The sequence below is a fragment of the Theropithecus gelada genome, chromosome 8, assembly GCF_003255815.1.
Source record: "Theropithecus gelada isolate Dixy chromosome 8, Tgel_1.0, whole genome shotgun sequence".
Taxonomy (NCBI): Eukaryota; Metazoa; Chordata; class Mammalia; order Primates; family Cercopithecidae; genus Theropithecus; species Theropithecus gelada.
This window is the reverse complement of record NC_037676.1, coordinates 140,616,113-140,632,574: the sequence shown is the minus strand read 5'-3', so window position 1 is coordinate 140,632,574 and position 16,462 is coordinate 140,616,113. Positions and strand designations below refer to the sequence as shown.

Sequence of the window (16,462 nt, the reverse complement as noted above, 5' to 3'; positions counted from 1 at the left end):
TATTCCTTTGGGAAATTTTATGGTGTTATCCCCATTTTAGGGATGAGGAAACTGAGCCTCAGAGGTGAAATAACCTATCCATGGACACACAGCTGATGGCAGAGCTGAAATGTTTGACTCCAAAGTACAGTTTCTTAATTACTATCTTCTGGTAGATTTTATGCCCAAAGATGCCTTTAATAATATTTCCTGTCTTATCCCAATTGCTCTTTTACAAGTTGACTTTATCACAGCCCCACTGGGAGGCAGGGTCTTTCTTCCCCTGTCCTTGAACTCAGGCCAACTCTGTCACCTGGCTTAAAAAATAGAATGTGGAAGAAGTGATCCTGTTTTCCTTCCTCAAGTTTGAGCCTTACGAGATTCACAACTTCCACCATCACCTTGTGGAATGTATCCTCTTGGAGGCCAGCACCTGTCCAGCAGCAGAGAGAGGCTGTGTTCAGTGAAGCACATCCCAGCTTCAGATGAGAGCTCCCAGGCTGGATGTGGAGGTTCCCGTCTGAGTTCTGCTTAAATACCTGATCCATAGAATTGGGAGCAAACAAAATCGTTGTTACTTTAAGCCACTGAGTTTCAGGATGATTTTATGCAAGTATACTAAAAATACATTCTAAATGTCCTTGCAGTGTTCTTCTGAGCTTCGGAAGAAGCATATACCAAGCATCTTACTGGGTGTGGCACGTGACAGGTGATCAATAGTGACTATTGTTATCAGTACAGATGGAAGTGGGGAACAGCATGAGCACAGTGAGGTGTTTATGAAGCAGCAGCCGTTTCTTGCAGAGTAAACTTCCTGAAGGGTCGGGAGAAGATAGAACTGGGAAGGTGGTGAAGGAATGGAGTACCGTGTGAAAATTTTACATGAAATTTGCAGTCACTGTAGCCCTTCTTCTTTAGAAAGTGCTGCCTTGGCTGAAATTTCATATTTCTGGCATGCTATTAAAGAAACTGGGCATAGTAGAAAGAGTTTTGCATAAAACAAAACCAACAGAGATAGGGCCTAAAACCCATTTTCACCCTATCTTGCTGTATGACTGTATGACTTAGAATTTATCTTCTCAGGCCTCAGTCAGTTTCTTTCACCAGTTTGGTAGTTGGAGAGCATTTCTGAAAAGGGCCTTCTGGATGTTAAAAAAAAAAAAAAAAGAAAACATAGTTCTAATTTTTAAAGTACCTAAGAGCAAATCTCTGTTGCCAGGATAGCGCCTTTGATCTCTGCTCTGGACTGGCTGCCAACGTCTCTGCCTCTGCTGTTCTATTTGTAAGCTAGTGTTTTAACCCAGCTTAAGACAAAACACAGTCATCATACTGGATTTGCAAGTAGTCATTAACAGAAAGCTGTCCTTGCTACAAGCTTGTAAAATTGCTATAAAGGAACCAGAGCAGAGACTCTGAAAGCAAATTAGCATTTCAGAGAAGCAGTTGGAGTTAGTCAGCTTTCTCATTTCTTTTGTCATCAACAAATTGTTGTGTGCTTCCTTTACGTGCCAAAAAGGTGCAGTTAAAATAGAGTTCATCACATGGGACTTGGATTCAGACACGTCCCACATTTTTTCTCCAACAATGGTGGTAGCCACAAGGATAGCAGCAATAATAGTGATGATAATAAAAGCCAATTCAGAGGAGAGCTATTAACTACCTATAATATACCATGCAAGTTTTCTAGGACATGGGCTCAAGGTGTGACTAGGACATGGTCCTGTACTTGTGTTACTCATAGACTGCAGGAAAATAAATTACAACGAAGTGAGGGTAAGCGCAGAGGTACAAATAGTGCCAGGTTACTTAATTCTACCAAAGGAATAGGAAACATTCCCAGACCTCTCTAACTAGATCCAGTGTTCCACTATACTCTTTTAAAGATACCCATATTTTTTGTTCATAGCATTTACCACAATTGGAAATTGCATTTGAGAGTGATGCATTTGAGCCCTCCCCCTCTCCTACACTAAGAAAGGTAAGCTCTGAAGAACAGGGAGTATGACTTTTTATTCACCATTGAATCCCCAGTATGTTGGCCACTGCCTCCTACATAGTAGGCCCTCGGGGGCAGTTTGTGGAATGAAATAGAGGAGTAAATGATCTGATAAGACTCCCCAGAGAATGAGATACTCAAATTAAATTTCGAGGTATGAATAGAAGCCTGCATCCAAAACAGCAGAAACAAAAGTAAGTCTAAAAATAATGACAGTTTAAAAGGAAAGTGGGACCTCATTAGCCCTTTGTTATGGATTGGCAGGAATCCCTACTAAGACTCATGAACATGTGGATCTTTAAGGAGGTAGCTTTTGTGGTAGAGGGAGCCTGGCATAGAAGTATCAAGAAACAGTGGGTTCTAAGTTTGCTTCCTGCAACCATTAGCTGTGTGACCTTGAGTGCATTGCTTGACCTCTCTGTGCTACTGTGTGACCTTGAGTGCATTGCTTGACCTCTCTGTGCTACAGTTAGCACACCTGCAAATTGAGGAGAATACTCTTTGTCCTCTTAGCAACAGACAAAGTAACGCAGGTAGATTATTTGACAGCTGCAGATGACACTTTCCAGAATCATGACTCCAATTTTATGATTCCTCTCTTACACAAGATATGAGACAATGGCCTGGGCACTGAAATAAATCTCTGCCTCAGTACCCCACTGTAAATAAAGAAATCACAATTATGTTGCAAGCAGAGACAGCCTGATGTCTGGATCTATCATTCTGAAAGTTCATAATTTCAGTAGCCAATTACTAGCTAAGATAGTTTGGGCATTGGACTCTGCTAGCTGTGGTTTTGAATCCCAAGTCCTCTAGGCCCTAATTGTGTAGGATAGATCTATGTATTACTTAGTCAATGGGAGACTTTGTTTTCTTATTTAAAAAATGGGAGACAATGCCCAGTTCCCATAGTTCCTGTTAATTTATTTTATTTTTTTTTATGTTAAAAATATCAACAGACTATCAGTACTATTCCAGGGGATGATTGGATTATAAATTAACATAAAACATTTAGCCCAAAGCTTGACACCCAACTAATGGAAGCCTATTATGATCGTGGTGCTGTTATTGCTATTGAAGAAGTAGGCAGCAAAGTATCATGGGAGTTAAAAAGAGGGAGAGGACTTTGAAGAAATAGGTACCCTTTGCACAGGTTGGTGGATGAGAATTCTGAGACGATGGAACTGTCTGGCTTGAGACCAGGTGGAGAAATCCATGGGGCATGTTTGGGATGAGTAGGACGTTTGTTATGGCAAGAATAAAAGATGTGGCCAATGTGGTGGCTCAAGCCTGTAATCCTAGCACTTTGGGAGGCCGAGACGGGTGGATCACGAGGTCAGGAGATCGAGACCATCCTGGCTAACACTGTGAAACCCCCTCTCTACTAAAAAATACAAAACAAAATGAGCCGGGCGAGGTGGCGGGCGCCTGTAGTCGCAGCTACTCAGGAGGCTGAGGCAGGAGAATGGCGTGAACCCGGGAGGCGGAGCTTGCAGTGAGCCGAGATCGCACCACCGTGCTCCAGCCTGGGCGACAGAGCGAGACTCCATCTCAAAAAAAAAAAAAAAAAAAAAAAAAGAATAAAAGATGTGTCAATGAAGTAGAGGCAATGTAAATTAAAATATGGAAAATGATCAGGGAATGATGTTACATCGATTTCAACAACAATGTACAATTTATTGTACATTCTAGGGCTCGATTGGCATAGCTACGTTATGTAATGTGTTTAGATCTACTCTTAGTAACTGCTGCTACGTGGTTTTCTAAACAATGTAGTGGCCTAACCTTAATGTAATAGCATTTATAGGACACGTTTACTCACTCACTCACCCATTACAAGTATTTATTATGCTGGTAAGTTGTTGCAGTGTTAAGTTTTCAAATTTAATTCTCACTTTCACTTGGAGAAAGTGGATGTCATAATTCTCGTCTCATAGGTCAAGGTTCAGAAAACTTATATTTTTGAATGATAGTTTTTGTTTTGGGATAAAAAATAGGAAATTTTGGAGAAATCAATTTAAAAGCCATGTCTCAAAATTCAGTGCCATGTAAGAAACTTTTAAGTATTTTATTAAAATATACATTTGTAGAATGCATATTTATATTTGTAGAATGCATATATATGTGTGTGTGTGTGTGTGTATATATATAGATATATATAATCTTGATGAATTTCTCCCGACTCAAAGATTCAGTTTAACTAGCACCCACATCAAGAAACAGAATATCACCTACACCCCCAAAACTCCCTTTTGTTCCTGTCTACACATAATCACTCCCTCTTCCCCACTACCAAAGGTATTTACAATCCAGACTTATAATACCATAGGTTAGTTTTGACCAGTTTTGAACAGTTTATACAAACAGGATCAGACAATGTATATTTTTTGTGTTTGGCTTCTTTTGCTCAAACATTATTATGCAATTAATCCAAATTGCCATATAGAATAGTATTTTATTCTATTATATCATAATTCTTGTCTCATAAGTCAAAGTTCAGAAAACTTCATTTGTATCTTGGGAAGGTAGTTTGCATTTCAGGATGAAAAATAGGAATTTTTGGAGAAATCAAGTTAAAAGCCATATCTCAAAATTCAGTGCCATGTAAGACATTTTTAAATATTTTAAAAGGTAGATATCATAATTCTTGTCTCATAGGTCAAGGTATCTGTGTTTAGGTCTACTCTTTTTTTTTTTTTTTTTTTTTTTTTTTTTTTTGAGACGGAGTCTTGCTCTGTAGCCCAGGCTGGAGTGCAGTGGCCGGATCTCAGCTCACTGCAAGCTCCGCCTCCCAGGTTCACGCCATTCTCCGGCCTCAGCCTCCCGAGTAGCTGGGACTACAGGCGCTGCCACCTCGCCCGGCTATTTTTTGTATTTCTTAGTAGAGATGGGGTTTCACCGTGTTAGCCAGGATGGTCTCGATCTCCTGACCTCGTGATCCGCCCATCTCGGCCTCCCAAAGTGCTGGGATTACAGGCTTGAGCCACCGCGCCCGGCCAGGTCTACTCTTAATAGATTCTTAATAGAATAATAGTATCTTAATCCTGTCTTAATAGAATAGTATTTTATTCTCTTTGCCATGAAGTGTTTTAAAGTTTGACTATACCACAATTCAATTACCCCTTCTAATGAGATTTGTATAAATTATAGCATTAGATTATAAAAATGATAATAGCATTCTCATACATATCTTTTAATGTATATATAAAATACACATTATATATGTGTACATATATTATACACACACACATATATAATTGAATATATTACTAAGAATGACACAGTTGTGTAATAGGGTACATGTGTGCTTAGTTTTAGTAAATACTGCTAAATAGTTTTCCAGAGTAGCCATACCAATTTGCACTTACTCCAGCAATATACGAAAATTTCAGTCACTTCACATCCACATCCACACTTGGTAATCTCTGCTTTTTTATTTTAGCCATTCTGGTCAGTGTGAAGTGCCATATTGTGATGTTAATTTGCACTTACCAGATTACAAATGAAGTTTGATGTAGGCTTCCTTGGTACAATATTTTGATGTACAGCTTGAGGCTTAGATTTTTTTCTGGCTGTGCTTAGCACTATACACACACACACACATATAAAAACATATTTTTATATACATATATATATATATATATATATAGGCCCGGCTGGCCTTGAACTCCTGACTTCAGGTAATCTGCCCACCTCAGCCTCCCAAAATGCTGAGATTACAGGCATGAGCCACCACGATCAACCCCATAGTACATTTATATTCTCCAGTTCCTGTGAACTTTTTCTAGTGTAAACCGAGCCTCATTCTTTTATGTGACTTCAGCACCTAGGACAGTACCTGGCCAACAATTGTTTGACCAAAGTTCAGGAGAAAGCACAGTATCTACACTGAGTAAGAGTTGAAGCCAGGATGAAAAGCGAAGCCTGTCTGTGTTCATTCTACTGTGAAGAGGGTAAATGAGGCTTAGCATGCTCTTTCTTCTCCATTGCACTAGAATCATTCCAAATGGAATGTTCATTTAAGCCAATGAGTGGAGCTGCTCTGAACAATACGATTCCGGTATGGCCGCTATAGAGACCACACCTTCAAGAGCCAGAGGCACTTTCTCTCTGGACAGTTTTATGAATACATAAAGAGGTTCTGTCCCCACTCCCTTCGCAACTGCATCTTATTGGTGAGAAGCCTTACTCAGAATGATATTTACCTTTTCACCAACTACACATGATGTTTCCAAGCAAATGCTTGTGGCCTGAAAGGTATGCTCTTTGAGATCTGGTCCTGCTTCTCATTTGCTCTGTTTGAACTGGTCCTTCTTCTCATTTGCTCTGTTTGAACTTTGGTCAGATTGCTAGTGCCCTGAGTCTTTTCCATCTGTGATACTGAGCAATATTACCCACATCAAAGGCCGCTGTAAGGATCAAATGTATCCATGTATATACAATACTGAGGAGAGTTCATGGCAACAAGTGAACACCTACTCAATGCCAGTTTTTATTATTATTAGTTTAAAAATATGTAATGCTTGTATACATTATGGTAGCTCTTATTATGAATAGTGAAATTAAGTGAAAGATAAGGATGACCATGTGGTTGGCCCAGCATAGCTTTGGGATGAATTTGTGACAGACATATTTTGAAGTGAGAGACAATCAATGGAGTTGACTGGCTCATTGAGCCTTACAAAGGTTAAATGGTAGCAATGCATGGTAGCAATGAACTTTGAATAGCAACCTAAAGAATGAATAATACTCATAAAATTCAGTGTGATGGATGGTTCAAAAAATGTCACTGTTTGTAATTTTAGAAAGCAAAGACAAAATGGAATCCTGAAAGCTTTCCCTACTTTTCGTAATATTATTCCACCCATCAGTTTATTTATTGAGACAATGACTAAATATCCAATAAGTAGAGGCACTAAAATCTAGTGGAATGGATAAGAGTTTTGGGATAAGGCATATCTGAATTTGAATTCTAGTGTCATTGTTTCCTAATTGTGGATCCTTGAACAAACCCCATAACCTGACAGAGACATAATTTTCTAGTGTTAAAACAGGGAGAGCACTGGGAAATTGTAAATATTCATTGAGATAATGCATAGAAATTGCTTAGTCTGACATTTAGCACAAAGAAACTACTTCAAGGGTAAATTTTAAAGTAGATACCTATTTGTGCAGATCTTTGTGCTACAATCTAAGAAGGTATTGAAGATATACACATCTAGATGTCTTCCTCCCTAAGTAGAAAGCGAAGCCTTTTTTTCTCCTTTTATTTTAGGTTCAGAGGGTACAAGTACAGATTTGTTACACAGATAAGTTGCCCGTTGTCTGGGTTTGGCTTACAAATTATTTCATCACTCAGATAGTGAACATAGTACTCAAGAGGTAGATTTTCAGTCCTCACCCTCCTCCCACTCTCTACCCTCATGTAAGCCCTTGTGTCTGTTGTTTCCCTATTGGTATACGTGTGTGCTCAGTGTTTAACTCCTACTTGTAAGTAAGAACATGTAGTCTGTGGTTTTCTGTTCCTGTGTTAATTTGCTTAGGATAATGGCCTCCAGTTGCATCCGTGTTGGCTGCAAAGAACATGATTTCGTTCTCTTTTATGACTGCATTGTATTCAATGGTATATATTTACCACATTTTCTTTATCCAGTCCACTGTTAATGGATATGTATGTAAATTGCACGTCTTTTTGCTGTTATGAAAAGTGCTGCAGTGAACATGTGAGTGTATGTATCTTTATGGTAGAACAATTTATATTCAATTGGGTATACACCCAATAATAGGATTGCTGGGTTGAATGGTAGCTTTTTGTTTTTGTTTCTGTTTTTGTTTTGTTTTCAGAAATCTGTAACCCAAACTGCTTTCTACAGTGACTGAACTAACTTATATTACCATCAGGAGTGTATAAACTTTCCTTTTTCAGTTATTTTTTTGACTTTTTAATTGTAGCAATTCTGACTGGTATGAGATGATATTGTAGTTTTGATTTGAATTTCTCTAGTGATTAGTGATGTTGAGCATTTTTTTCATATGCTAGTTGAAATGTATGTATGTATGTCTTATTTTGAGAAGTGTCTGTTCATGTCCTTTGGCTTTTTAAAAATGGGGTTTTGTTTTTGCTTGTTGGTTAAAGTTTCTTTTCTTTTTTTTTTTTTGAGACGGAGTCTGGCTCTGTCGCCCAGGCTGGAGTGCAGTGGCCAGATTTCAGCTCACTGCAAGCTCCGCCTCCTGGGTTTACGCCATTCTCCTGCCTCAGCCTCCTGAGTAGCTGGGACTACAGGCGCCCGCCACCTCGCCCGGCTAGTTTTTTCTGTATTTTTTAGTAGAGACAGGGTTTCACCATGTTAGCCAGGGTGGTCTTGATCTCCTGACCTGGTGATCCGCTCGTCTTGGCCTCCCAAAGTGCTGGGATTGCAGGCTTGAGCCACCATGCCTGGCCGGTTAAAGTTTCTTATAGATTCTAGATATTAGACACTTCTTAGAAAGTAGTTTGCAAATATTCTCTCCAATTCTGTAGGTTTTCTGTTTAATCTATTAATAATTTCCTTTGCTGAGCAGAAGCTTTTTAGTTTAGTTAGGTCCCACTTGCCTATCTTAGTTTTTGTTATAATTGCTTTTGGAGTCTTTGTCAAAAAATCTTTGTGAAGGCCTATGTCCAGAGTGGTATTTCCTGGGTTTTCTTCTAGGGCTTTTATGATTTCAGGTTTTATGTTTAAGTCTTTAATCCACTTTGTGTTGATTTTTTTGTGCATGGTGAAAGGGGGAGTCCAGGTTTAATCTTCTGCTTATGGCTAGCCAGTTATCCCAGCACAATTTATTAAATAGGGAGTCCTTTTCCATTGCTTGTTATTGTTGACTTTGTCAAGCATCCAATGGTTGTAGTTATGTGGCTTTATTTCTGAGTTCTCTAACCTGTTCCATTGGTCTATGTGTCTGTTTTTGTATACATACCATGCTGTTTTGGTTTCTGTAGCCTTGTAGTATCATTTGCAATTGGGTAATGTAATGCCTCTAGCTTTTTTCTTTTTGTTTAGTATTGTTTTGGCTATTTAGGCTCTTTCAGTTTCATATGAATTTTGGAATAATTTTTCTAATTCTATGAAAATGATATTGGTAGTTTGGTAAAAAATAGCATTGAATCTATAAATTACTTTGGACAGTATGGACATTTTAACAATGTTTATTCTTCCTATCCAGAACATGGAATATTTTTCTATTTGTTTGTGCCATTTCTGGCTTTTTTCAGCAGTGTTTTGTAATTCTTGTTATAGAGTTCTTTGATATCTCTGGTTAGCCGTATTCCTAGGTATTTTATTATATTTGTGGATATTGTGAATGAGATTGCATTTTTGTTTGGTTCTCAGCTTGGACATTAATGATGTATAGAAATGCTGATTTTGTGCATTGACTTTGGTATCTTGAAACCATACTGAAATTATGTATCAGTTCTAAGAGCTTCTATATAGAAACTATGGGCTTTTCTAGGTACAAAACCATATCATCTGTGAAAACAGATAGTTTGACTTACCTTTTCCCTATTTGGATGTCTTTTCTTTCTTTCTCTTGCCTTATTGCTCTGGCTAGTACTTTGAGTACTATGTTGAACAGTTGCAGTGAGATCGGGCAGCCTTGTGTGGTTCCAGTGCTCAAGGGGAATGCTACCAGCTTTTGCCCATTCAGAATTAGGTTGACTTGTAGGTTTGTCATAGACATCTCTTGTTATTTTGAGATATGCTCCTTTAATTCCTAGTTTGTTTAGGGCTTTTAATATAAAGGGATGTTGAATTTCATTGAAAGCCTTTTTTTTGTGCCTATTGAGATGATCATGTGTTTTTTTGTTTTTAGTTCTGTTTATGTGATGAATCTCATTTATTGGTTTGTGTATTTTGAAACAACTTTGCATCCTAGGAAAAAAAGCCTACTGATCTTGATTGGTTAGCTTTTTGATGTGCCAGTGGATTTGATCTGGCAGGATTTTTACATCTATGTTCATCAAGGATAGTGGACTGTTTTCTTTTTTTATTGTGTCTCTGCCCAGTTTTGGTATTATTAATAGAATGATGCTGGCCTCATAGAATGAGTTAGAGAGGAGCCCTACTCCTTGATGTTTTGAAACAATTTCAGTAGTTTTGGTATCACCTATTCTGTCTATATCTGGTAGATTTTGGCTGTGAATCTCTCTGATCTAGGGCTTTTTATGATTGGAGTTTTTTTTTATTATTGATTCAATTTTGGAATGCATTATTAGTCTCTTGAGGTATTCAATTTCTCCCTGGTTCACTTTTGGGAAATTTTATGTTTCCAGGAATTTTATCAATTTCTTGTAGGTTTTCTAGTTTGCATGCATAGAGATGTTTATAATAGTCACTGAGTGTTGTGTTTTTTTTTTTTTTTTTCTGTATTCCTGTTGGGTCAGTGGTAGTGTCACGTTTGGCATTTCTAATTATGATTATGTGTATTTTCTCCCTTTTTTCTTTATTAGTCCAGTTAGAAGTCTATCAATATTACTTACTTTTTCAAAGAATCAGCTTTTGGTTGTTGATCTTTTGTATATATTTTTGTATCTTGATATCATTCACTGCATCTTTGGAGTTCATTTGCTCTTATTTTTCTGGTTCCTCTAGGTGTGATGTTAGGTTGTTAATCTGAGATCTTTCTATAATTTGTTGATGTAGGTGTTTAGCACTATTGATTTTCTAACACTGCTTTAGCTATATCTCAGAGATTCTAGTATGTTGTATCTTTGCTCTCATTAGTTTCAAAACATTGAAATTGAACAATTGAAAATATTGATTTCTGTCTTAATTTGATTCTTTACACAAAAGTTACTCAAGAGCAAATTGTTTGATTTCCATGTAATTGCATGGTTTTGAGATATCTTTATTTTAATAAAATAATATTTAAAAATATTATTATTTTTACCCCGTCTCTACTAAAAAATACAAAAAACTAGCCACCGGGCGAGGTGGCGGGTGCCTGTAGTCCCAGCTACTCAGGAGGCTGAGGCAGGAGAATGGCGTAAACCCAGGAGGCGGAGCTTGCAGTGAGCTGAGAGCCGGCCACTGCACTCCAGCCTGGGCAACAGAGCGAGACTCCATCTCAAAAAAAAAAAAAAAAAAAAAGAAAGAAAAAAAAATTATTATTTTTAATTGTGCTGTGGTCTGAGAACATGGATGTGGTTTTAATTTTAAAAATTTGTTGGGAACTGCCTTATGGCCAAATATGTGGTTGATCTTAGGGTATGTGCCATGTGTGGATAAGAATAATGTTTATTTTGTAATTGTTGAGTGGAGTGTTCTGTAGATGTCTGTTAGGTCACTTTGGTGAAGTGTCGAGTTTAGGTTCTGAATATCATTGTTAGTTTCTTGCCTTGATGGTCTGTCTAATACTATCAGTAGGGGGTTAAAGATTTCTATTATTATTGTGTGGCTATTTAAGTGTCTTTGTAGGTCTCAAAGAACTTGTTTTATGAGTCTGGTGCTCCAATGTTGGGTGTATATGTATTTAGTATAGCTAAGTCTTCTTGTTGAGTTGAACCCTTTATCATTATGTAACACCATTCTTTTTCATTTTTCATTGTTGTTGATTTACAGTCTGTTTTCTCTGAAATAAGAATAACAACCTCTGCCCCTTTTTGTTGTTTTTTGTTTGCTTGATAGCTCTTTCTCCATTTCTTTACTTTGAATCTGTGGGCGTCATTGCATGTGAAATGGGTCTCTTGAAGACAGCATACAGTTTGGTCTTCTTGCTTCTTTATCCAGCTTGCCACTCTGTGCCTTTTAAGTGGGACATTTAGCCTATTTATGTTCAAGGTTAATATTCATATGTGAGGATTTGATTCTGTTATCTTGTTGTTAGCTAGTTATTATGTAGACTTTATTGTATGGTTGTTATAGTGTCAGTGTGCTTTGTGCTTAAGTATTTTTTTTTTTTTTTTTTGTGGTTGGCGACAGTGTTTTTATTTCTATGTTTAGCACTCCCTTACAGATCTCTTGTAAGGCAGATCTGAAAAGAAAATCCTTTTCAGACCAGCAAACACTAACAAAATTTGTTACTAATTTGTTAACAAGTTCCCTTAATGTTCGCTCATCTGAAAAGGATTTTATTTATCCTTCATTTACAAAGCTTAGCTTTGCTAGATATAAAATTCTTGGTTGGAGTTTCTTTTCTTTAAAGGTGCTGAATATATGCTTTCAATCTCTTCTGTCTTGTAAGGTTTTTGCTGAGAGATACACTTGTAGTCTGATGGAGATCCCTTTCTACATTATCTACCTCTTCTTTCTGGCAGCCTTTACTTTTTTTACATGTTGACCTTGGAGAATCTGATGACTATGTGTCTACAACTAATTTTGAATGGTCATCTTGTGTAGTATCTCACTGCAGTTCTCTGAATTTTCTCAATTTGTATATTGACCTCTCTAGTGAGGTTGGGGAAATTTTTATGGACAATATCCTCAAATATGTTTTCAAAGTTGCTTGTCCCCTCTCTTTCTGAGATGCCAGTGAGTCATAGGTTTGGTCTCTTTACATAATCCCTCATTTTCCCAAGGTTTTGTTCATTTTAAAGAATTCTTTTCACTTTACTTTTGTCTGACTGAGTTGGTTTGAAGAACCAGTGTTCAAGCTCTGAGATTCTTTCGTCAGCTTTGTATATTCTGCTGTTAATACTTCTGATTACATTACGAAATTCTTATAGTGAGTTTTTCAGCTCTAGGAGATGACTTTTGTTCCTTCTTAAAATAGCCGTTTCATCTCTCAGCTCTTACATACATATTGTTGGATTTTTTAGGTTCCTTGGATTGGGCTTCAACTTTCTCCTGAATCTTGATGATAATCATTATCATCCAGATTCCGAATTTGATGTCTGTAATGTCAGCCATTTTAGCATGGTTAAGAACCATTGCTGGGAAGTTAGGGCACTCATTTGGAGGTAAGAAGATAGGCTTTTACTGTCGCCAGAGTTCTTACGCTTATTTTTTTCTCATGTGAATGGGTTGATGTTCCTTTAATGTTTAAAATTGCTGTCTTTTGGGTGGGATTCTTTGATGCTTTTGACTGTGGTATAGGTTGATTGGGCTTAGTTAATTGGCTTCATTTCTCATTGATTTCAGGGGTCCAAGGCTTAGCTCAGCACTCTTGGGCTGTGTGCACTAGCTGTGGTGGTCTGGGACCAGGCCTGCATTATTTTTTCTCTCTGGCTTCTTGAGCTTAAGCACCTGCTGTGTTGGAGAAGCCAAGGTGTCCCCAGTCCATTAGTAACAATACTGTCATGGGCAATGCTGGCAAGCGTGCTTCAGCGGGGCAGTGGTGGGGCAGTGGCTGGTCCCATGCACACATTCATGCCAGTGGCAGGGTTAGCACATGCATGCACACTGGGGAAGCAGCCAGGGGAGGTTGTGGGTGAGTGAGCACTGGCAAAGCAGCAAGGGAAGGGTGCAGGTGAGTGTACACCAACAAAGCAGCAGGGGGAGAGGGTTGCTGGTGGTGAGGGCCTGCCTACAGAAGCTCTCCAACTTTAGGCAGGTCTGCCAGTGAAAGAGCTATGGTAGAAGCTACTGGCAGGTGCCTTGGCTGGGCAGCTGAGGCTGTGTTGCATCTAGGTGCAGTCAGGCAGGGACTCTGGGATAAGCCAGCAGATGAAGACAGTCAGATCAGACTGGTCCCCTCCCATGGGCAAGATAGCCCTGCTCTGTTCAGGTCTGTAAGTCAATCAAGGCTAAAGCCAACTAGAGGAGTATGGTGAGCCTAGGAGGATGAGCACCAATGACTGTGCTCCACTACAGTTGTTCCCAAGCCATATCCTGTAGGCCACATGCAGGCTGGAGTTCTGTCTCTGCCATCTCTCTGGGCAGTTTCCTGCCAGCTTAAATGTCCATCAGGGTTGTGGAATCTCCTGAAGCTAGGATTCTGGAGGTCCATGGTGAATCTGGGGCACTCCGTGCCTCTTTCACACACCTCTTCCCCAGGAGCCACTCTGGAACAGGAATGAGTCCTGGTGCTTGTCAACTCCATGCAGGGCTTCCACCTTCCTCCCCTTTTAGCCTGGCATCTGCACCCTCCCTCCATTCACTCTCAGTGCCTTCTTTCTGAAGATCTGTTTGAAGTGTGCTAATCTTCTTGATGATTTGGTATCTTGGTGGGAGAAGCTCTTCCTGTCCACATCTATTCAGCCATCTTGCTCAGAAGTAGTCTTTGAGAATAGGAATCATGTTTATTTGGTTTCAGCTCGGTATCTCCAGTGCTTAGAAGAATATCTGACATACATTGGTGCATAACTAATTTTTGAATGAGTGAATGAGCAAGACATAAATCTGACCCTTCTGGAATTTGTACAGAGAAGGGGTAGAGATAGACTAAAAGGATGATAATACAAGATAAAAAATGAGACATTAAAATATGATTATGCATATTATCATGTTTTGCTCCTGCTGTATTAGACTGGATGAAATAAAACCAGTACCAAACATTATCCTAAGCATGCTACAGGTATTATGTATTATGTAAGTCACACGCCCTTAGGAGGTGACAACATTAATATCTCATTTTGCAAATTAAAGGTTCAGGGAGGTTAGGGAAATTGCTAAGGATCATGTAACTAGTAAGTGGCTGGTCTGTTTGACTTAAGCTCCTGTGCTTTAACCTCTCTATTGCTCTGCTTTACTATTCTCTTAGTTTTGTACTCTAAAAGTACAGAGAATTCAGATTTATTTTGTCCTGGGGTATCAAGGGAAAGTGTCATCTAAACTGTGCCTTACAAACTGAGCTCAATTTTGATACATGAGGGAGGATAAAGAAAGAGAGCCTTGCAGACTGGGCAAAAAATTGAGGACCAGGCATGATTGCTCCAAGGGAAAGGAGAGGAGGTTGTCTGAAAGGCTGCAGAGAACACTGAAGCTAGCAAAGGGCATTCAGGGAAGAACAGAGAGGGCTTTGACTGCTCTGCCAAAGAAGTAGAATTTTAGTTTCTAGACACCATGAAACCAATGGAGATATTTGATAAAGACATAACTATGTGAAACATATTTCAGGAGGTGGGCCTAGGGGGATGTGAAGGATTAGAGCAACTTGTTCCTATGTCACTGTCATTCATTCTCAGATGCTGGAGAGTATTAGGATTCCCCTTGGGGCCATATTGTCTTGATTAGCTCTTCACACTAATTAACTCCCTCTTGCCCTTCTGTCTTCCACCAATTAAATTATTGATGATCTCCTGCAAAGTCATCTTCAGCTTTTTTCCTTGGGAAGCTTCATGGGAAATGGAAAGAGTTGTAACATAAATTCAGGAGACCTGGGCTTCCCTCCTATCTCTGATGCTACTTTACTGTGTCTGGTAGTGTCCCTCCCATCCCTGGGTCTCAGGTTCCAAACTCTAAATTGAGAGAGCTGCCCTGGAAAGTTCCATACTGGGCAAAGATTCTGTGATTAAATCATTTGTCACTGTCACCACGAGAGCTAAACTGGGAGCTGTGAGAGTGTTGTGAGGTCAGGGTCAGTTCAACATTGTGGGAAGGGAGCTGTTAATAACAGGACACCTGCTCTGGGCCAGATGCTGTGTGAGTCCCTTCGCTCATGGTGACATAGCCCACCAACTTAGATTTGCAAAAATGGAGCTGTTTTTCTGTAGTTGAACCTCATTTTAATTCTAATCTCCAGGCCATACATAACAACAACAGCAAAATCAAGAATTTCTCCTCACTTTTCTGTGAGGTTGAAACCAAGTTCTTGGGCTTCCAGAGAGCTACAGTATTGGAGTTGAGAATTGAGCATGGGGATTGAGTATTTAGCTTCTGATCATTACCTTCCTCGCCAGCATTCTTTGAGTTTTACATCTTCCCATAGGATCCTCAGTCATTAACTTCTCACTGCTTATCCAGAGTTGCTACTTCTGGATCCCTGGACCCTTTAAGGTCCTTTGGTAGGAAACCATTTGGTGCTTGGAGAACCCAGGAACCTGCTGTGTGCCCAAATTCAAAGGAGGGATGAGGACACAGATCATCTCTGCACAGAGATTCCTCCAAGTCATTTCATGTTTTTTTCTTTAGAATTAGGACACTCAGCCAGGTGTGAAGGTGGGGTAAGAGCATGCATGGAGCCTCTTAGTGGGGGACTGATAAGTGCTACAGCCATCTTTACTTCCCCTTTGACTCTGTCTCAGATTCTCCTAGTCCAATCAAACTCTATCCAGTTTTTAGGTTGAGGAGTGGGGAAAAAATTAATCAGTTAATAATCTCTTGAAGCTACTATTCATGGCCAAATTCCTGGAGTTTTGAAGCTTCAAATTCTTTGATATTAAATTGAAATCTTGCTCATTAAATTCAAAAGTCTGTTTGAAAACTTAAAATGAAGGATAAACTATTCTCTTCTTATGTCTGCAGTTCTAATGCACCATCCCTTTTGTGGGGTGTTTCAGGAATGAAGAATTCCCAGTGGCCCTAGATTGAAGGTAGAACAGGAACAACAGTCTGTACTAGAAGAAAACATCTC

At 39.0% G+C, this 16,462-nt stretch overlaps 1 protein-coding gene across 2 annotated transcripts in view; it reads left to right on the top strand.

The window, feature by feature from the left end:
• Positions 1–16,462, top strand: part of FAM135B (family with sequence similarity 135 member B) — a 354,279-nt gene that overhangs the window by 63,764 nt on the left and 274,053 nt on the right. The window contains exon 1 of one of the 2 annotated variants that reach the window (XM_025394242.1): positions 6,029–6,150. The exons of the other annotated variant lie outside the window; for it this stretch is intronic. The gene's annotated coding sequence lies outside the window, so the exon portion shown is untranslated. Of the gene's footprint in view, positions 1–6,028; positions 6,151–16,462 lie in introns of those variants that run through there. 2 annotated transcript variants of the gene reach the window in all.